This window comes from Polypterus senegalus, chromosome 16 (assembly GCF_016835505.1).
Source record: "Polypterus senegalus isolate Bchr_013 chromosome 16, ASM1683550v1, whole genome shotgun sequence".
Classification (NCBI taxonomy): domain Eukaryota; kingdom Metazoa; phylum Chordata; class Cladistia; order Polypteriformes; family Polypteridae; genus Polypterus; species Polypterus senegalus.
Genome location: NC_053169.1, coordinates 100,022,233 through 100,045,814, shown reverse-complemented (window position 1 = coordinate 100,045,814; position 23,582 = coordinate 100,022,233). Strand labels below are relative to the sequence as shown.

Here is a 23,582-nt window from a genome sequence, read left to right as displayed (position 1 = left end):
CCACAGGGCACCGTGGGACATGGAGTTCTGCATTTCAGCCCTGTTGGGCTCTGTGGGTGCCACAGTCCTGTGGACGAGGGATGAAGCTGCTGGCAGAAGAGTGGAGTCAGAAGCAGGGGCAGAGAGAAGAAGAAAAGAAAGTGTGGTGTGCTTTATGTGAACTGTGTCGAGAAGATGGGCAACGGTTTGGGAAGTGCTGTGTTGTGCTGGATTTGTGCCTCGTGTCTGTTTGTCTGTCTGTCTGCTTCAGGTTTGGGGAGTTGTTGTGCCCCCTGCAGACAAGCCCTGAGTTTCCAAACAAGAAATACGACTTCTGGGGGCATTCCAGTTGAAACTTGGAAATTACAACCTCCCAGGTCATCTATCTATCTATCCATCCATCCATTATCCAACCCACTATATCCTAACTACAGGGTCATGGAGAAATCCCAGCCAATCCAGCCAACACAGGGCGCAAGGCACGAACAAATCCCAGGCAGGACGCCAGCCCACCACAGTCTATCTATCTATCTATCTATCTATCTATCTATCTATCTATCTATCTATCTATCTATCTATCTATCTATCTATCTATCTATCTATCTACATATGTATACATAGTCATATATGTGCTTATATGTTTGTTTATATAAACATAACTATATATTTATCGATTTAACTATTCATATACACCATTTATCCATTTAAGGATCGCAGGGAGAGAGACAAGAATTATTTTTTTTTTGCGTACGCCTTTGTGTGTGTGCCTGAGTCCCGTCGTGTTCATGTGCACACGCTGAAAACCGCGCATATGTGCGCTGGTTGTTGGCTCTCAGGTGCTTTGAAGCTCCGCTCCCCCAACAGCCCGGATGTAGCGCACTGTCTTTGCATCAATACGGGGCTGGCAGATCGCAGGAGAGCAATAACATGGCGCTGGCATCAATATAACGGGACCGGGAAAGGAAACGGGAAGAAATGTAAGGCGTGCTGGAGGAAAACAGAAGGTAAGGAAGAATCTGATGATTTCCAAATTACATTAAATGCGAAATTTATTTCCGGTTGCATTTTATTTTCCCGTTCCGTGGGCTGTGTGCACGTTATTTGTAAGAAATTGTCAGCGGCGAGGATCGCCTTCTAGTCCTATTGAGCGGCGCTCACTACATCATTATAAGCCTTCCCAAAGGCGTGCGATTGTTCTGATTCACGAGATACACGGCGGCACGGAAATGTGCGGCGCAATGTGCGTAGTGAAGAAGTCGTGTTGTTATTGCACGGATTACACAAATATGTCATTTTTTTGGCATTGCCTTGCAGCGATCTTTGATTCACTCTTTCCATGACTGAATTGTGCTTATTGAAACCAAGAGTCGCTTTAGAAAAGAATGTGCTCTAAAAGCCAGCTTTTGTGTCCGACTAGTTTCTGGATCTATCTATCTATCTATCTATCTATCTATCTATCTATCTATCTATCTATCTATCTATCTATCTATCTATCTATCTATCTATCTATCTATCTATCTATGACCCCTTCGCCCCCCTCCCGTTCAATACTGTATATGCAACCCTTTGTAGTTTTCCGACTTAATTGAGCCCCGTGTTTGGTAAATGAGCATTTTGTCCCTGACGTGTTCTCCCCCTGCCTGTCGAGTGACTTTAATGTGCGGTGGCACATGCCGACTTGGAGAGACGAATGTGAAAATTATGAATGACTTAACAAGATTGTGCCGGTGGTGTGCTGTCGGTGCACCTGTGAAGGGGCCGTCTGTGTCTAACCGATGAGCTGCTCATCTTGTTTTAAGTCCTCATTAGTCCGTTAATTCATTTTGCGTTTGTCTGGTTACCAGGAGGAATGCAGCTTTGGTTCTGAAGGTCTGGATTTAACCTTGGTGTGTCCAGGGTTGGATGGACTGTTTGTCAGTGGTGATGATTACTTTTAATGACTTCTCTGACACTCCAGCAGTTTCTGCAATGATGGACATAAAAGTGTAAAACTGAATTGAATTCTTAGCCTCATAACTTGCTCCTTACTACTGTATGTAATAAGTGGACACAACGGCATTCGGTCCGAGTATCAGATGCAGATTCATTTATTGTCTCTTTCTAGCCTTGGAGTCAGTCGTGGACAGTAGGCTGACCTTTACTTCCCCCATTTCTTCTACAGTCAAATGTCTATACTTTATCACTTATGAAACCTTGCCAGGATCCAACATTTCCTCCTTTCATTAAGTGCTGAAGTGATGCCTTGTGTATTTCATCGTTTCTTGGGTGGGCTCCCTCTTTAATATTCTTTGTAGAGGAGCATCGGCAGGTGGACAGCAGGATCAGAACAATGCAATGCAAGCAATGGTGTGACCTCTCAGCCGGCTCCTCTACACTGGCTTCTTGTCAAATGTTGAATAGTCTCCAGAGCTCTGGTTACCTCTTTGTAAACCTTCCAGACCCTCGAGACCTTTAGATGGTGGTCTTCTTTCTGTTCCAGTCCCACATTATGAAACTTTTGTCAATTTCTTCATTTAGCTTTTCTTCAGTTTCCATCAGAAAAATGCTGACTGTCCTCTCTGGCGTCCATGAGTTTCCCTGTCATGGCCATTTAAGCTTTTTTCATTTTTTTTGGAGTTATCCCTATTTTAGGTCCCCGTCCCTCTTCATCCCTCTACTCGGTGTGAGGTAGGGGGCCCTCAAGCTGTCACTTAAGTCATTAATGGCTCTGGTCCCTGCTATTCCTGCCCCTACCACACATCACGATGCCCACATGGTGTTGTCATCCGTACCTTGATTCATTTTTATGGGATTTCCATTTACACAATCCTGATACTTACCGTTTTCTCAATAGTTTTTCTTTTTAGTATAAATTGAGAAAGGTCGAGATTGTCTGAGATGTTTCTGGGTTTTTGTCATCTCTCGATTTTATAGCAATTCTCCTATAATTCCACAGGATATGCACAATACATGACGTAATGTATCAGGTGCTGCCGCGAATGGCATATAGATAGATAGATAGATAGATAGATAGATAGATAGATAGATAGATAGATAGATAGATAGATAGATAGATAGATACTTTATTAATCCCAAGGGGAAATTCCCATACTCCAGCAGCAGCATACTGATAAAGAACAATATTAAATTAAAGAGTGATAGCAATGAAGGTATAACAGACAATAACTTTGTATAATGTTAACGTTTACCCCCCGGGTGGAATTGAAGAGTCGCATAGTGTGGGGTCTCCTCAGTCTGTCAGTGGAGCAGGATGGTGACAGCAGTCTGTCTGTCACTGAAGCTGCTCCTCTGTCTGGAGATGATCCTGTTCAGTGGATTCTCCATGATTGACAGGAGTCTGCTCAGTGCCCGTCGCTCTGCCACGGATGTCAAACTGTTCAGCTCCGTGCCTACAATAGAGCCTACCTTCCTCACCAGTTTGTCCCTCTTCTTTATGCTGCCTCCCCAGCACACCACCGCGTAGAAGAGGGCGCTCACCACAACCATCTGATAGAACATCTGCAGCATCTTATTGCAGATGCTGAAGGACGCCAGCCTTCTAAGGAAGTATAGTCACCTCTGTCCTCTCAGTATTGGCAGTCCAGTCCAATTTATCATCCAGCTGCACTCCCAGGTATTTATAGGTCTGCACCCTCTGCACAGTCACCTCTGATGATCACGGGGTCCATGAGGGGCCTGGGCCTCCTAAAATCCACCACCAGCTCCTTGGTTTTGCTGGTGTTCAGTTGTAGGTGGTTTGAGTCGCACCATTTAACAAAGTCCTGGATTAGGTTCCTATACTCCTCCTCCTGTCCACTCCTGATGCAGCCCACGATAGCAGTGTCGTCAGCGAACTTTTGCACGTGGCAGGACTCCAAGTTGTATTGGAAGTCTGATGTATGTTGAGTGAATAGGACTGGAGAAAGTATTATAAACAACTGTATAAAGGTTGTTCCAATCTCCATTGTATTCAAGTTTAATGAGTTAAACTTGGGCTGAAATCTTTCGACGCCTTCTGTTCTTTTTGAATATCCCATTTTCTAATGTCTTCCTCTTGATCCTGACTTCTGAATTTGGATTACATGTCCAGTTTATTGGAAAGACAGGACTAACATCTGGCCTCTGATCTTAGCATTGCCATCAACTACACACATATCTCATGGTCCTCTGCATTAGGTCATCGTTGTCTGACTTTGAGTCGGAGGTTGAAATTCATCTATTTATCTCTTTCGGTTACTTTACAGTTCCATCCCGTGTCTTCATTTGACTTGCCTAAATTCTGTTGTTGCTTTGTCTCATAACTCCGGATGGCACCACACGACCACATTCATGCTTGCACGGGGGACAGGGAGGATTCAATTTTCCGGTCAACGGACACACGTCTTCGGGACGTGCGTGGAAAACTGCCGTACACCTTCAAGAAAAATCTGACCGATACGGGGAGGACGTGGGAACTCCAAGCAATGACTGAGTTCAAGTTTCAAATCTACTGACGGGCGAAATGACTCGTATGTCATCAAAGTTGCTGCGAAACGTTGCAAATAAAAATTGGAGGGACAAAAAAAATGGCGTTTCCCACAGGATTTCATAAAATTTCTCTTGAGTGGGCCTAATGTAATTTTTTTTTAATTAAATATACATTCATTTTAAAAAAATTCCCAGTTAAATAAACGTACATGGGAGGCAGTGGTGTAGCTGGAGTTCATGCTGCTCGGGGCGGTGCTTCAATTTGCCGCCCACCAACATATCTGAATATGTTAACCTATTTACATAGAAAATAAAAATGACGTGTAGAGAAAAATTAAGATAATTTTTGCATAGGTTTATTCGTATATAGAGAAACAGTAATCATTTTTCACATATAATTATTTTAAAGCATCAACTAGAAACGAATATAGTGCTATGCCGTGTTCTAATTATTAGTTTAATATAATTACGCTGTGAAAACCAGAACCAGTGTAGTGTACAAGTGACAGATAGATAGATAGATAGATAGATAGATAGATAGATAGATAGATAGATAGATAGATAGATAGATAGATAGATAGATAGATATTTTATTAATCCCAAGGGGAAATTCACATAATCATGATAGGTGGGGATGAGCAAGAATGCATTTGGTTTGATAACAAAACAAAATTATAAATTGTAAATTAGTTGTTCATCTTCGTAGAAATTATAATCGGTTGTGAGAGATGACTGGCAGATTATCCCGGCCAACACATCCAGGCCGCTAGATGGAGTCCTTCCTGCAGCATGGAGGTGCCCTGGATTCCCGCAGGGCATCATGGGAGATGGAGTTCTACTTCACAGCCCTGATGGGTGCCATGGGTGCCATCAGGTGACGCTGCAAGGAGACACAGGGATTTCTATTTTCCCTATAGCCCGGAAGTACTCCCAAGTCACGGGGACGGAAGAACTGAAGTACTTCCGGGCTGAAGAAAAATATAAGTCTTCATCTGATCCGGAAGTGCTATTGGATCACGTGGACTGAAGGCCAGGAGCGCTTCCGGGTCACGGACTATATAAAGGACTATGGGAAACCCAGCAAGCTTAGCCCCAGTTGGGTGGTAGAGTGACGGAGCTGCCGGGAGGAGAGGAGGATCATTATTGTTATTATTATTATTGATTTATTGTTTATGGTGGTGATTGGGGTGTCGACTGTGGCACAATATCAGAAAGAAGAAATTAAAATTATTTCTGGTAATTTTACCGGGTATCTGAACGTTTGTCTGTGGGGTTTAGAGGAGCGACAGTGACCCTTAGTGTCACAGGTGTAACGTTTATGTTTATTTTTGTTTTTGCCTCCTAAATTTCATTGGCTGTGTCTGATGACATCACAGAACGACAGTCTGAAAATTATTTTTGAAGCATTTGCGGAATTTGACTTTTTTTCATTCATGAGTGATAATTTTCCTAACCCTGCTGCTTACACATGAATTGTACTGAGCCTTTAGGCCAATAATGCCACCCCCAAAAATGTGCCGCCGCCTCCGCCCGCCCTTAGCTACGCCACTGATGGGGGAGTCATCATTTTTGGCTACGCACATCAAGTTTGACTGTTTTTTTGTTAACGATAATTTAAATCCACCAATGGAGAAGAGAAAACGGACTGTCTTCCTGTTGGTTTTGTGTAGGAAATAACAGCCCATTGGCGGACACAAATGACCTGATAATATCCGTTATAATTTTGACGGGTAACCTCATACAACAGCAAACAGACAAATGACCATCTACTGTATGACCTTCCTTGTAATTTGTGTATTTACGAAACGTTGAGTTTTACTTGAAGATGCCTGACACGTGCGTTTCTGGTCTCCGGTCTACGAGTAACTCTGTCCTCTGATAGGTTATCCCCAAAATCACATCTTTCAACAGTCGAGGAGTGTCGTATCTACTGTACCAATGAGCTGCTTGCCTCGCTGACGTTAGAGACTTTACTGTCGATTGAGTTGGTGGCTCGTGAGTATCCGACAAATTCACGACCTGGCTGATCCTTCCACATTTCGTAGCTGTGTGCTTGTAGACCTTCCAGCATACTCGGTAGCGGAGTTGGTAGCAAACCCAACCGTTAGGTTAGCAGAGCCAGCGGTGGCGTTTCAGTTCACTTGTCTCTGGGACGTCACCGAACCTTTAGGTTCTGAAACCGGACTCTGGAAGGCTTTACAGGTCTGTCAATGTGCTGTACCGTTTTTAGGTAGATGCAGGTCTCGAGCTTTATTCTCTTTTTTTTACCTGAAAAATTTAATGGTATCTCTTATTTCTTCTCGATACGGTTTCATTTAGTCTTTCATTGGTCCATTGTTCCCCTGCCATTTTGTTTTCTTCTAACAGCAAGGCCGGATGAAGGCCCCTACAGGCCCCTGGGTGGCGAAGCTCCTTCACAGAGGGTTGTTGTGTTTCGCACAAATTTCTACCCGTTCGATAGGAGCCTGCAAGTCTGGCTAAACTCGTAAAGTGGATGCCGTGGTCTCCAGCACCGGTCCTGGTGTGCCGCAGTAGCTGAAGGCTTTTTATTCTAACCCTTTTCTTAATTGGTGACCAGTTTTTGCTACTAATTAACTCCTCTTCCTTTCATTTATTTGACTTGATTTTTAAGATTTGTTCCCTCGAATTTCCTCATCCTTCCACTGAATTGCTTCGTTTCCTTCCTTAACTCTTTCAGGGTGGATGTCGACTTTTGTCGACATTCAGGGTTAGAGGATTTGTAATCAGCCGTAAATGGCGACAAAACTCACTGTTATGTTTTAGTTCAACTCTCTTTGCTAGAAGGAAAGTTAGCTTTGTAGATCTGAACTCAATTCCCTGCGCATGCGTGAGTGCAGAATAGCAAACTACCTCTAAAATGGCATCGACATCTGGTGAGAGATCAAACAGAGTGCACAAACCAAAATACTCAGTGGACGACATTTTGCGTATTATCGCCGAATCGGACTCTGGCTTGATGGACTCCAATTTTGATGGAAGTGATCTAAAGATGGAGATTGAAAATGAAAGTGAGGTACTGACTTCAGCTGATCCGTCCCCAGATGATCAGTACTGGGACCTTTACTGTTTTCACTTTACATGCTTCCACTGGGGTCTCTCATTAGGAAACATCATGTTCATTTTCACTCGTATGCAGATGACACCCAGTTATACCTTTCATTTAGACCAAATGAAGTTTCTTCGATGTTGTCTTTAATTAGTTGTGTCAGTGAATTAAAGGAGTGGATGGATGAGAACTACTTGTCTTTAAACAACGATAAAATAGAGATGTTAATTGTTGGAGGGAAGGACGCTGATCATAACAATATTTTATCTCATTATTTAACTCCGTTGGAATCCCCATTAATTTTACTGAATCAACCCGCAATCCCGGAGTTATCTTTGACTCTAGCAGGTCATTTAAAGCACACATTACAAAGTTGTCCAAATCCGGTTTCTTCCATCTTAAAAATGTTAGGAAATTAAGGTGCTTTCTAAATAAACAGGATTCTGAGAAATTAATTCATGCATTTATCTCTAGTAGGATTGACTACTGCAACGCGGTGTTCACTGGATGTTCAGACTGTTCTTTATTCAGACTCCAGTTAATCCAAACTGCTGCTGCAAGAATTATTACAAGAACAAGAAAATACGAACACATAACTCCAGTTCTTAAATCCTTACACAGGCGCCCGGTTAAGTTTTAAGGCAGATTTCAAAATCCTCCTTTTGACATATAAAGCATTAAATGGCCAAAGTCTGGCTTGTTTATCTGAACATATCATGACTTACAAACCTGAGCGCACATTAAGATCTCAAGATGTTGGTCTGCTTCTGATTCCAAGGATTAATAAAATAACAGTGGGAGGTCGAGCTTTTAGTTACAGGACCCCTAAACTGTGAGTGATCTGCCTGCTACAATAAGAGATGCCCCTTCGGTCTTAGCTTTTAAATCCTCACGACTTCAGTTTAGCACACCCTGCCTAGAGCTGCTGATTAACTGTACAGACTGCATCTCTGTTGTCAGTCATTAGCACTAAAACAGAAGTAACATGATAATTAGAATTGGATACTAACCCTCACCTATTTCTCTTCTCGATACTCAAATGTGGAACTTGGTGCCACGGCCCACCTGCCAAGTTGTTTTGTCTGCCTAAGGTAAAGTCACCCCTGATGGAAGATTGCAGGAATCATGGGAAAGAGGGGTCCTTTAATCAGATTAGCGCTATTTCAGCTGTTGAATGGCCAAATTGGGGAGGCAGCTTGGTGGCCGAGGTCTCCAGGACTCTAAACAAATCCAAATCCTATTATGTGATATCATCTCCTGTTAAATTCTGCTCTGTACTTCTAAAATGATTATTTTTTATACTGTATTGAGGATTTGTTCTTTTCTGTGTATTGTATTGTATTGTATTGTATTGTATTGACCCCCTTCTTTTTGACACCCACTGCACACTCAACCTACCTGGAAAGGGGTCTCTCTTTGAGGTTTCTTCCATTTTTTCCCTACAAGGGTTTTCTTGTGTTCTTAGAGAGTCAAGTCTGGTGGGCTGTCAAGAGGCAGGGCTTGTTAAAGCCTCTTGTGGCACTTCTTGTGTGATTTTGGGCTCTACAAAAATAAATTGTATTGTATTTAATTGTATTGTGGTGCTGAACGCCCTTGTGTAGCTGATGCGCCCATGGCAGTGTTCGCCTGGGAGGAGTGCCACTTACGATGACAAGAGGTACAAATCAGATTGTGTCGTACTGCCACTCAAAGACAGGCCAGGCAGCCAGCCCTCCACACATTCCTACCGGCCACCGAGCTGTCCCTACACAGCCACCAGAGACACTGAGCAGGCATCGACAGCAGCCACAGCAACAGACGTTTTACGTTGATTTACATGTGAAACCTTTATTTTGTGTGCTTTTCAGAAAGCAGAGTTGCCTGCTCAAAATATTCACCCCTCAAAGAGTTAAACAGAGTTGAAATGTGAAGTGAGGAAGCCAACAGAAGACCAGCTAAGTCAGGGCCTCAAACTCCTACCGGTTGCTTTATTAGACGCTGAGTCTCATCGTTAATTCGCTCTTTTCATTCCATTGCTCGTTGTGCAATCGTATACATTTCTGAAATTGTTGACTTTTTCCTTTTCTAATGGGAGGAGTGGTGGCTCTGAGGTTAGGGATCTCCAGTTGCCGGGTTTGAATCCCATAAACGCCCAAAGTGACTCCACTCCACTGCGTTGGGCCCCTGAGCAAGGCCTTTAACCTGCAGTCGCTACGTCCTCGGTATGACGTTAACGGGCAGGCAGGTCCTCCAACTTGCAGGGAAAACTCAGGGGTTGGTGGCAGGATTGGCACTCCAGTCACTATAAAAAAAAAATAAATAAAACTCACATTGTTCAGGATGGTCCATTGTGTGCTGTAATCAGCGCCTGCTCCCAACATCTCGTTTCTAAGAGCAGCTGTTAAGATGTCTTGTGGACCTCCTGAGACCTTCATCTTTCTTTATTTTCATATATGGCACAATGGGCACAGTTTGCTGGTCCTGTTTTGGCTCATTTTGCATCTCATTATTGTGTGGCAGCTAATTAAGGAAAAAGAAACAATTAAGGGGTCTGTGTCTTCAAGAACAAGTCAATTAAAATGAATTTGAAAGAAATTCATTAGCAAGCAAAAACAGGTCACTAATTAAGAAAAGGGTTCGAATGAGATGCTGCAGCCATTGCGGCCCTTCAGGACTGGAGTTTGGGGACCCCTGGTGTATGGCCCACCCTTACTCAGAAAAGAAAAATCTGGAACATTACAAAATTACTCTTAGAAAAGGTGAAGTATAGGAGGGCATATTGACTTGATGTGTCCTGCGTGCGTGCGTGCGTGTGTGTGTGTGATCTTGCCCAGGGGTACCAGAGGTTCTCCATCCAGCCCCGCTTTCCAGAAATTGGTTCCTTCCTTGGTCCCTGCTCTATCACAGTAGAATCCGTCCCACCGTGTCCTTGCAATGTGTGAAAAGACTGGTGGTGTAATTAGGGCTCGCCCTCTCCTTCTGCCTGCGTGCTCTCTCTCACACTTTATTTCCTATCTAATTGACGTGACGGTTACCTGGCGTCCGTATGCTACGTTTTTCAGGAACACGGCAGTGTAGGCCTTCTCTTATAATAAGCCATGTGACCAGACTGTGAAAGCTGCTCCATTCCAGTCATGTGGATTGTTGGAAGTTGCCTTTCAAATATGCAGAATTGCTGTAACATAAAAGAACTCATTAGATAGATAGATAGATAGATAGATAGATAGATAGATAGATAGATAGATAGATAGATAGATAGATATGAAAGGCACTATATAATAGATAGATAGATAGATAGATAGATAGATAGATAGATAGATAGATAGATAGATAGATAGATAGATAGATAGATAGATAGATAGCATAGTTGGCAGGATTAGATAGATTGATAGATAGATAGATAGATAGATAGATAGATAGATAGATAGATAGATAGATAGATAGATAGATAGATAGATAGATAGATAGATAGATAGATAGATAGATAGATAGATACTTTATTAATCCCAAGGGGAAATTCACATTCACATGATGATAAAATAAAAAAATACGGCAAATAAATTTTAATGCAGCATATGATTTGCATTATGATGAACTGCGAATTGCGCTGGAACTCACTGAGTTCATTTTATTTCATGCATTTTTACTAAAGTTTTTGGGTCCCTGACGGCGTCAGGGAGGCAAATGGTGTAAGCGCAGTGTGGAGAGGCGTCGACGTGAGGCAAAGAATCGATTGAGTGATGTCATTAATTATCAGTGTGGAGTTTGCCAGTAATTCAGTAAATATTTTGGTACATAAGGATTTTCTTTTAATGTCAGTATGTGTGTATTCATATATAAGAAAATGTATTTTTTTTAATTATTACAGTATGAACCCCTGTGATTACAAAGGCTGATTCGTACTTCCTCACGCCTGCTTAGCCTATGGTGTAGTTTTATGGTGTAGCCTGACAGGTGGCTGCTCAAAACTGTCACTACATGTCACATCGACGCAGACCCCTCTGACTCTGATTGGTCAGTTTGGTTACGTCCGTGTCCTGAAACGCGGATCATTCATTTTTCTTGTGCGTTACAAGCACCGCTAATTAGCATTCAGGCACGTGCCAGACACGCAGCGCGACGCAGCAGCCTTAAGACAGTTAACTATAAAGCTTTACAAAGTAAGGACTTTCCTAAATCAATTCGTATACACATGGCCTTTGCCTATTTCTTACCTATGAGCCTGAAAATGTGTTTAAGTGCTGAGATTACAATATGCACTGCTGGGTTTAACAGACAGTTAACTAAAGTTTACAAGGTTCGAATTTTTTTTTCCAAATCAAATTACCACACGCGCGGCCTTTGCCTATCATCGTACGTGAGTGGAGTGTCTCCATCTCGCGCTCTTTGTTATTATGCTGCTCTGTGGAGATGCTTTTTTTATTTTTATTTAATGAAGGATGATTTCAAAATTGAGATTATTGCCTAAAGTCTTTTTTTTAAATGCCTGATTTGAGTTAAGCAGTTGGGAGCCGATCTGAAAAAATATGTCGGGGCTTTTTTTTTTCATTCATAGTAGGCTAATGAATTTGAACTCCGCACATGCAGAAATAAATACTGGCAGTTGGCACTTTGTTTGCCAGGCAAAGGAAGCTGCGAGGCACTAATGATGCTTAGAATCCATTGGATGGCCAGGATGGCAGCACTGGGGCTGTGTGATGTTCTTGTCGTAGTTCCTGAGCAGGTACTCGTAGTTCCTAGCGATATGTTAATTACGGATTGCACGTCAACCTCAAAATGCCTTTGGACCCCTTCCTGTGGCACCGAAAGATTACATCAACTAATAAAATGGATTTATACAAAAATGACTCAATGAAATGGAGCAGAGAATCAAAATGTAATTAATGGCGTATATACAAATCTTGCAAATTCCTCCAGACGGGTGTTGATTCCGAAACCACCCACCCCTTTTTCCAACACACACAGTATACAAATGACATAAAAATCATGGACCCAAAATATCACACAATTTCCACTCAGTTTTGTTTCTTTATAAGATAAATTATCCCACAATGTTTCCCATTCTTCAGATGTGCTATCCCATAATAAATGATCGATCCTTTCAATTGTCCAGTCCACTTCATTCAGTATATCGGGATTTCTTCGAGGTGGCCACCATCAAAATGTATAGGACTTCGGTGCTCTGTATGCTGGCTTCAGAAAGCTCACATCTGTCTTCACCACCATAAAGCTCGGGCTCTGCCTTTTCTTCTTCCCTTCCTCCATATTTGTGCTCTTTTTTAACAGTATATCTGCCTCTGTTTCCATGGCACCATCCCGGAAATCGCGGCATCAGACCCCTACCTCATAAAGGTCCTCACTATTAACATCTATCCAATCCGCCGATGTGGGCGGCACGGTGGTGCAGTGGTAGCTCTGCTTCCTCACAGTAGGAAGACCTGGGTTCGCTTCCCTGGTCCTTCCTGCGTGGACTTTGCATGTTCTCCCCGTGGACTGACTGACTGGCAATCCGGCCATCTTAAGCCTTACATGGTATTCCATATGTGCTCCGACAGAGACGGAGTTCACATTAGCTGTAACATAATAGAGAGACAAAAGATAAACCAGCAAATGAATTTATGTGCCAGTGCTACAAGGTGGCTGGTCGGCTGACCCCATTTAGTTTCTTGACTGGTTTAAACAAAACAGGTGCACAGGGGGAACAAAGAACAAACAGAATAGAGCAAAGAGCAGCCTCCTTGGCTTTGAAAGTGATGGACTCATTAGAGTGGGTCTGGATTGTGGAGCTCTGTCCTCTTTCCAGTTTGGGTCCAAAATCTGGTCTCTGAACAGAAGGGGCCTAGTCATTTGTCCTCAAGGGGTGTCTTCTTGGTGCTGTGGTGTAGAAAAAAGATGATTCTGTTAGTGACAGCACCCCCCTCTCACCCCAGTGGGGTACTGCTTTCCTTAAATGTGCCCATAAGGTCCTCCTCTGAAACACATGCGTGACAATGGTTAACAACTTCAGGGGACACGCCACTCAAAAACGGAGGTAGAAATGTTCAAAAAAATTTCACAGAAACGAAAAAATGATAAACCAATGCAACCTTAAAAATCCTTGGGGCAGACAACCCTCCAGATCATCTATCAAAAAGAGCCAAGGAAGAAGGAAAAGGATCAACTAAGACAAAACAGTCAACAGCCAGACCCCAAACTCAAGATGCAGACTTTCAGGCCTGGGGAGGTCCAAAATGGGACCCTGGATTTACATGTTCAGAGCTACTTTTGTTTTTCCAAGACACATCTTCAATATGCCTGGAGATGCATCACCAGTTATGGCCCTGTGGTCATCTCTTTTAACACTTTATATACCCTCACCCAGGTGATCCAGCTGGGGTAGATCTTATCCCACCTTGAATCCTGACAGCAGGCTCTCTTGATCCATAGCCTCCTCCTTGGCTTTTTCTGACCTGTCCAAAGGTGGGGGCAACCTGGGAGTCACAGCCGGCAAGTGCCCATCACCTTATTAATCTGGGGGGCCTCCCACAGTTCCTGAAGGTTCATTGTAAATGTGTGTGTGAGTTAATTGTATTTTTGCTCTGCTTGAACCACTGGTACATTTTGGAATTTTGACCTCCATGCTCTGTGATTGGCTTTGTGTTTCTGGATTACTGTAGAAAATTCGATTTTACCTTTTTGCTCCACGGAGCTTCATTGTAATTGGAGAAATTTTTTGTGAAGAAAAATTCTTTTATTTTAGCCTTTATTGCTCTCTGGGGTTTGACAGTGATATCCCCCTCTCGAGGAAATTATTGGAAGTGCTTTGAAAGTTTTTAGTACTTGGGACTCCTAGTCCATGATATCTGCCTATAAAAGTGCCTAGCAAATTTGAGCAAAACTATGCTGAACAGCGCCCCCTACTGGAAAGAAAATGTCAATTCAGGGTAAGATAGATATGAAAGGCATTAAGTTAAGGATAGCTTTAAAAGTCTTTAGTGCTTGGGACTTCTAGTCCTTTACATCTGCTTATAGTGATGCCTAGCAACCATAAACAAAACTGTATTGAATAGCGCCTCCCTACTGGAAACAAAATGGCATTGCAGGAAAATGTGAAAATGAATGAATAAAAAAACTTTAAATAAAAATGCAACATTTTACACTCATCAGACAAAAGAATATTTTTGTTTGTACTCACAGAGTCCAAGTGATGAATAGATAGATAGATAGATAGATAGATAGATAGATAGATAGATAGATAGATAGATAGATAGATAGATAGATAGATAGATAGATAGATAGATAGATTTATTTTAATTTAGTGTAGTGGGCAGGATAAGATAGATAGATAGATAGATAGATAGATAGATAGATAGATAGATAGATAGATAGATAGATAGATAGATCTATTAAAAATCATCACGTATACATTCTGAAAACCTAAAATAACTGCAAGAATGAAGCATGACTTTGTGATTTTTTTCTAATCAGTCTTAAACTAGAAATATATAATTAAACCACAAATGCTAGAAATGTGTAAGTCACACATGTTAACAAACTGGAAACTTAACAAAAACAGGTTCAGGCTCAAAACGTTTCAGTCACCCGCTGTGTAAATTAAGCTGGAAAGAAATTAGACGTGCATAATGGGACAGACTCATTTCTTGAGGTCGGACTTCCGTGAGATTTCTGAGTAGTCAATAAGATACCACAGCTTGAAAGCTCAAATATTGGCAAGGTTAAAATATTTGCAGAGCTTTTGTTCTTTTCTGTTTTTTTTTTTTTTTTTGCCCATGAGCTACAACTGCATTCAGAGCTTCATTTATTACTGATATCAGCCCGCAAAACTATGTCATGTGTAACTTAAGGCAAAATGCTTTTAAATGTCATTGAGCTTATTGCACGTCAGATTGTTTTAAGTAGAGCATTGTTCAAGTGGGCAAGAAAATATCCTGTTTTCTCCTGTGAGCTTTACTGCATGAACTGTTCAGATGAGGGAGATATTCGTATTTGAGGTTAGGGGCGCAAAGGAGTTGCTTTCATATATTGTCGTGGGTGCCACATCAGATCCAGAGGTTCAGTGGATTCAGACGCCTTCCCTTTCGGAATGCTTTATTTAACTTGAACTTGAATTTTAACTTGAAAAGGATAAATTTGCCATGTTTCCTCCTCAATATACACTTAATAAACAATAAGAACATGTTTTCAATAGGTTTCCAAATTTAATAAAAATCAAAGGCTGAAATCTCTCATTCCTAGAAGAATTCAGACCCATAATTCCAGACTTTGAAGAGGCCGTTTTGGCAGCAATTCCAGCTTCCAGTCTTCTTGGTCTTGACAAACATCCTGGGCAGTTGATCTCATTCTTCCTGACAGATCTTCTAAACCTCTGTTAAGATTGGATGGGGAGTGCCTGTAAACTGCCATGATAAGGTCTCTTCAGAGATAGTGTGTGGGGTTTAAGTCTGGGACAGTCCAGGACACTCAGAGACTTGTAGGAAAGCCACTCCAGCCTTGTCTTGTATTTGTGCCGTAGAACACTGAACCACCGGCCCTGGCTGAGGTGGTGTGCACTCTGGAGCAGATTGTCTTCAAGGACCTCTCTGTATTTGGCTGCATTCAACCTTTCCTTTGACCAGACTCCCTGTACCTGCCACTGAGAAGTACTCCCATACCTTGATTCTGCCACCACCATGCTTCTCTATAGAGATGATAACAGGCAAGTAATGAAGAGCGCCTGGTCCTCACCAGACATAGTGCTTGGAGTTCTGCCCAAAAAGTAAAAAGTTTGCCTCATCAGACCAGAGAATCTTTTTCCTTGTGCTCTCAGAGTCCAAGTGATAGATGGATAGATAGATAGATAGTGTAGTCGGCAGGATTAGATAGATAGATAGATAGATAGATAGATAGATAGATAGATAGATAGATAGATAGATAGAAATAAAAGGCACTATATAATAGATAGATAGATAGATAGATAGATAGATAGATAGATAGATAGATAGATATGAAAGGCACTATATAATAGATAGATAGATAGATAGATAGATAGATAGATAGATATGAAAGGCACTATGTAAATGATGGATAGATTCACAGCTATATACACAAAAGGATGAAAAGTAAACAGAAAGAAATCTTCTTCTTCTAGGGCGGCATGGTGGCGCAGTGGTAGCGCTGCTGCCTCGCAGTTAGGAGACCCAGGTTCGCTTCCCGGGTCCTCCCAGCGTGGAGTTTGCATGTTCTCCCCGTGTCTGTGTGGGTTTTGTCCGGGCGCTCCGGTTTCCTCCCACAATCCAAAGACATGCAGGTTAGGTGGATTGGCGATTCTAAATTGGCCTTGGTGTGTTTGTGTGTGTCCTGCGGTGGGTTGGCATCCTGCCCAGGATTGGTTCCTGCCCTGTGTTGGCTGGGATTGGCTCCAGCAGACCCCCGTGACCCTGTATTTGGATTCAGCGGGTTAGAAAATGGATGGATGGAAGAAATCTTCTGTTTTGGCAGTCCCAGTCCAGGTGACGCACTTTACAATCATATTGCTGTTGGTGTACAGGACCCCCCTAGCATTGCTTGACACACTTCTGCTGAAGGTCCTCAGCGTTGGTGTGTCACAGAGAGGATGTGCAGAATTGTTCATAATGGTACTCAGGTTTGTTTTCATTTTCTGCTCCACTATGACCTCCAGAGGGTCCAGAAGGCATCCCATAACCAAGCCTGCTCTTTTTAACTAGATTGTTGATTTGGTGGCCTTCTCTTGAAGTGATGTTACTAGACCAGCTCACAACAACGTAGACAAATCACACTGACCATCACAGAGCTGTAGAATATGTGAAGGATGTCACTACCCACAATAAAGGAACACAGTCTCCTATAGAAAAACAGTCTGCTCTGCACATTCTTCTGTAGTCCGTCTGTGTTATGGGTCCAGTGTTGCTTGTCATTCGTATGGATCCCAAGTACTAGAGGAGCAGACCACCTCTACATCCACTCCCTGAATAGTGACCGGATATACAGCAGAGAGTCTTTTGGGCTGACAAAAGTCAATAAGCAGTTCTTTGGTTTTGCTGACATTATGTTGCAGACCTTTCTCAACGTTCTCCCCCTGACTTCTCTCCTTTGTCTCATCTCCTTTATCCATACACCCCATAAGTGCAGAATCATCTGAGAATTGTGGCAGGTGACCTGACCTGCTGTTAAATTTCTAGTCAGAGGTGTGCAGAGTGAAGAGTAAAGCAGACAGGCCTGGTCCTTGTGGTGCTCCAGTGTTGCTGACACAGTCCTCGAGTCTCACAAACTGCGGCCCACCAGACAGATAGTCTATTATCCAGGACTCCATGCATGTCTCTGAGCTTATACAATTATAAAATACACAACGGGATGCAAAGTAAGAGACAATTCACTTATACCAAGTAACACGGACTTGCTGGCCCAGTCGAATCTTTTACCAGGTGATGTATATAAAAATCATTCTTATTCTAGAAGCATCTACTGAATACATCAGTTAAATGACGTGTATACGATGAGACACCCCATAAATCTTAGTGCTTTATGCAAATTGCCAGTGTACGGGTTTTTAATAGATGCATAATTTGTTTTTATACTTTCAGGATGTTTTGACGGCTTTCAGAGTAAACATCATTTTAATACATTTGTGAGCACCTTTTGAAAATCGTTAATTGACGCACTCATGTTTTTATGTTTAATTGCTTACAGATTTGATCTTTCAAGAAAAGTCTGTGAATGTGACAACAATAAACAGAAATGTAGAATGCAGCAAATGTTAAGAGAGGTCTGTCATTGTACAGCTTATTCCAATTCTGTGACCATGAGGGGCCATCTTATCCCTGAGTACCGGGGTGACAAGCCGTGTCAGAGTCTCACAAAGTGCAGTCTGCCCCACAGATAGTCCATCATTCAGGTCACCACAGGCTCGTCCACCTGAATGTCTCTGAGTTGACCGTTTAACAGGGGTGACTGGATGGCCAGCTTTGTCCAGCCTTGACAAATAATTGAATCCTCCACTCCAATCTTTGTCTGTTAGGCAAACTGCAATGGGTCCCGGTGGTCTACCACAAGAGGACTCAATAGACGAGGACCAGCCTCTCAAAGGTCTTCATGATGTGAGACATAAGTGCTACAGGTCTGTAGTCATTAGTTGAAGAGGCGCCTGCCTTCTCTGAGGCAGGAGCAATTTTGTTTCTTTTTCCTTAGAAGTGACACTTTCTGGAGCCTTAGGGACAGACTGAACAAGTGACAGAGGGCACCACAAAGTTGGTCAGCACAGGCCTTAAGAACTCGAGGATCAAATTCATCTGGACCCTGTGTGTAGCATCCTCAGTTGTCTCCTTACTTGTTCTTCAGTTATGGACATCTCACAGTGATGGTCAGAGGTGGGTTCATTACTGGCCATTCCAGTTGGTGTGGTAGGAGTTGCTGATATATAAGGGATGGTGTGGGTGGACCAGTCATTGGCAAGAAGCAACCATCACAGGATATTCACCTCCTCCATGATAATCTGTAGCGGTCCAGTGATATTACATTGAACATTGTGGTCTATGGCCGGCTTGTCATCCCGGCCAATACCCCCAGGCCGCCAGATGGAGCTCTCCCTGCAGCATGGAGGTGCACCGGACACCAGCAGGGAATCATGGACTATGGAGTTTTCCCCTACAAACCTGCTGGATACCCCAGGGGCCAACAGAGGATGCTGTAGGTAGGCACAGAGAGTCACATGTGCCCTATAACCTGGAAGTGCATCATAGGCAAAGTGACATCAGAAATGACGTACTTCCGGGATGAAGAAGAGGACTTTTTATCTGACCCGGAAGTGATAAGGAATCGTGGACTGAAGGATGGGAAACACTTCCGGGTCAGGGACTATAAAGGACTATGGGAAATCCCCAGACGGCGAGCTGAGCTGGGTGGAAGGGTGGCAATGCGTCTAGGAGTGGAGGATTATTATTTATTAGTATTGGGATTTATGAATATAGTAGGAAGGAGAGTGCTTTCTGCACTGTGCAATAATAAAAAGTCAACTATTTGGACTTTTACCCGTTGTCTGACATCTTGGTCAAGGGTTCAAAGGAGCGATAGCGCCCCCTATCTGTCACAACTTATAAACACAAACAACTCCACACTGCAAAGTCCATGGAAACAACAGCGGATGAAATGAAAGATGACGATAGTGAGTCCAGAGATCTGCACAGTGAAAGGGAATGAAAACTCAGTCCTACCGGTAGACGCTGTAAGGGAGAAGATGGATGGACGGTTCAGGAGCGCTCCTTTTCTTGTGAATCCACAGTCAGTCCTCAGCACACAGGTAGATGGAAGACGATCCAGACCCCAACAACGATGCAATCCAGGACGCAAACAGTAAATACGGCTTAATTAACAGATGGCAGCCCACAGGTAAACGGAACACAAAATACAACAACAAAAAACACTCCCCCCTCCGTGGACTCCTGCCCTCCTTTTAAAACCCTTTGACCCCAACAGCCCCTGCAGGGACTGCTGGGAGATGTAGTTTTAACTAATAGTAGCACTGCTACAACTCATTGATTCCTACCAAACTGGACAGATGGGACCACTTGTTGTTAAGGAACTTCACATTTTATGGCAAAAAGACCTTGAAATCGGGTCTTTAGGACTGCAGACCTTGAACTATAAGGTAGCAGCACTCACTGCTGTGCCACCTGGAACAGAAACACCAAAAAAAAAAAAATGAAACATTAGAAATGAATTTGTAATTATATTTGCACTGAAGCGATCTTTTAAACAACTGAAAGACCCACAAGTTAAATTAATTAACAAACCTGAGGTGACCTTCTCATCCAAAGCTGGTCCCACCTGTCTTGAACCCGATGCCACTGGGATATGTAATTATAAAAGTTGGATTATGTGGGTTTAAAATGGACATAACTGAATTAAGAATTTGAATAATTTCAAAAATATTTTATCACTAGCTGTCCCCCATGGCACTGCCCAGGTGGTAGTGAAACAGTTGTGGGGTGGCATGCCAGGAGGATTAATGGAACTGAAAGACTCTGTAGGATAATGGACTGAATTGTTGTCTTCTAAAACAGTATTTATTGAAGTGTAAGTCCGAGACAGCGTGTCAAATAATTTGAGCACCAACCGATTAATTCTATCAACAGCGTCGTTTCTTGGAGCGAGGATAGAACGTTCCTCAAACCAAGAAATGGGACGATCTTGAATCAAAAGCGTGTCTGGGTATACTGCAGTAATTAATTTGTTCAAATCTTGAACTGATGTGGACAAATCATCATTGTTTATTGCAATAGCACTGTCTCCAGTCTGTAAGGAACCACTTCCAGTAGTAGCTGGGAATATCTTGTGCTTCCATGCTGAACAAAACAGGTATTGCTAGCTAGGCGGAAGCAAAGCAACGTACGCTCCAACACGTGGCGAGAGGTAGAGCGACTCGAACGGAGGCTGGCGCTTGAGTGAGGAGGGCCCACCCTGGCTCCCTACTCCTGAGGGTCCCGCTTCCTCCTCCCCTCTGCCTGCAGCCTCTCCCTCCCATCTGAATGCCTTAGTGGATTTTGAGCAGTGTTTCGGGTTGTTGTCTTGTTGAAAGATCCAGCCCCGGCGCACCTTCAGCTTTGTCACTGATTCCTGGACATTGGTCTCCAGAATCTGCTGATACTGAGTGGAATCCATGCGTCCCTCGACTTTGACAAGATTCCCACTCCCTGCACTGGCCACACAGCCCCACAGCATGATGGAACCACCACCATATTTTACTGTAGGTAGCAGGTGTTTTTCTTGGAATGCTGTGTTCTTTTTCCTCCATGCATAACGCCCCTTGTTATGCCCAAATAACTCCATTTTAGTTTCATCAGTCCACAGCACCTTATTCCAAAATGAAGCTGGCTTGTCCAAATGTGCTTGAGCAGACCTCAAGCGGCTCTGTTTGTGCTTCCTCTTCATCACTCTCGCATACAGCATCTCCTTGTGTAAAGTGCGCCCAATGGTTGAACGATGCACAGTGATTCCATCTGCTGCAAGATGATGTTGTAGGTCTTTGGTGCTGGTCTGTGGGTTGACTCTGACTGTTCTCACCATTCGTCGCTTCTGTCTCTCGAAATCTTTCTTGGTCTGCCACTTCGAGCCTTAACTTGAACTGAGCCGGTGGTCTTCCATTTCCTCAATATGTTCCTAACTGTGGAAACAGACAGCTTCAATCTCTGGGACAGCTTTCTGTATCCTTCCCCTAAACCATGATGGTGAACAATCTTTGTCTTCAGGTCATTTGAGAGTTGTTTTGTGACCCCCATGTTGCTACTCTTCAGAGAAACTTACAATGGACCCCCTTAAATACTCGGATTCACCTGTGTATGTAGGTCAGGGGTCACTGAGCTTACCAAGCCAATTGGAGTTCCAATAATTAGTTCGAAAAGTTTGGGAATCAATAAAATGACAACGGTGCCCAAATTTATGCACCTGCCTGATTTTGTTTGAACAATTATTGCACACTTTCTGTAAATCCAATAAACTTCATTTCACTTCTCAAATCTCACTGTGTGTGTCTCCTATATGATAGATTTAACTGACATTTTTTATCATAACAACCAACGATTTATACAGGAAAATAATGACTATTAACAAGGTTGCCCAAACTTTTGCATCCCATTGTATATAGTGGTAGTTGAGCCCCACGACACAGACAGACACCAAGACACACAAGTCCTAAAGCGCACACTTTAATTTCTCTTTTTGTTGCCTCTTCAGCACAATGCAAAAATCAGTAGCAAACAACGCTTTTGCTCTGTCCCTTCTTTCGTTCTCTTTCTTTTCTCTCGTTTCTTCTGCCGCATCTACTCCTCTCCCGCAAGCTCTGTCTTCCACCTCCCGAGTTTGGCGTCCTCCTTTATACCGTACCTGGGAGCATGACGATCATCCAGTAGCACTTCCTGGTGTGGCGGAAGTGCTACATGGGCACCCGGAAGTACTCCCGATGCACCCGGATCATCCATTGGCCGCACATCCGAGTGTGGCGGAAGTGCTGCAGTCTATGGCTCCGGAACTGACCAGGCAACTAAGGGCCCCAGCAGGGTTGAGCTTCCAATCTCCAAGCCTGTGGCCCTGATGAAATCCAAGGGGTTTGCCCTCTCGTGTCCTGGGGGAGGTATTGTTGTGACCATGTCCTCCCCCCTGCGGTGGGTTGGCACCCTGCCCAGGATTGGTTCCTTCCTTGTGCCCTGTGTTGGCTGGGATTGGCTCCAGCAGACCCCCGTGACCCTGTATTCGGATTCAGCGGGTTAGAAAATGGATGGATGGATGGATGTCCTCTCCCCTGGTTCTTCCGTCAGAAGGGAGTCCCGACTGGGCAAGGCCCCCAGCCGTCTGTCATAATATGTAGACGATGTTCAGATAGAATGGCTTCATGTCCAGTTTTGTCTCCTATGCAGCTCCCGTTATGGCGGGCATATGTTGTAGGATGAGAACATGAAAATTCAGGGCACATTATACAATTCTGAGACCAGAACCTTGCTAGGCTGCCCTAAAACAGGCCAGACCCCAAACTCAAGGATCAGGCTTTCAGACCTGCACTGGCCCAAATTGGAGGCCCGGCTTTTGTGTTCCTACGAATGACTTTTGAACATTTTGAAATCACTTCAATTTGACTTACTGGTGTGTGATAACCCCCAAATGTGATGTACCGCTTGACTCATCTTGATGTCTAGTCATGAAACATGTTGAGTTTCTTGGGGTTCACCCCTATTTTTAGCCATCAACAGATGAAAACCCCTCAATTTAGGGCATTTTGGGATCATACTTTTGTGTAGCAAATAGCACCTTTATGATAAAGAGTGTACCAACAGATGATTTTAGCAAAAATGCTCAGAAGAACTTGAAGCTGAGCAGGCCACATTTACCGACCCCTAATGGGATACGAGGGGTCAAAGTTTCTCCTTTTCACAAAACAAAAAATGGGGATTGGTGATTTTGCCACGTGGACTATCATCTTAAGTGATTTCGAATATATGATCATATTTTTTATATTTGATTCTTTACCGGTGGTCCTAGATGTCTGAAAGCCCCTCCCAGAAGGTTACGAATTACAAATTTCAAACATAAGCAGGTGGGCTATCGCTTTAGATGATTTCAGGCCAGT

At 43.2% G+C, this 23,582-nt stretch overlaps 1 protein-coding gene across 2 annotated transcripts in view; it reads left to right on the top strand.

The window, feature by feature from the left end:
• Positions 1 to 793: 793 nt before the first annotated feature.
• The window catches only part of pak5 (p21 protein (Cdc42/Rac)-activated kinase 5), a 151,594-nt gene continuing 128,805 nt past the window's right edge, over positions 794 to 23,582 (top strand). For both annotated transcript variants that reach the window (XM_039738556.1, XM_039738555.1), the window contains exon 1: positions 794 to 983. The gene's annotated coding sequence lies outside the window, so the exon portion shown is untranslated. The remainder of the gene's footprint in view (positions 984 to 23,582) is intronic.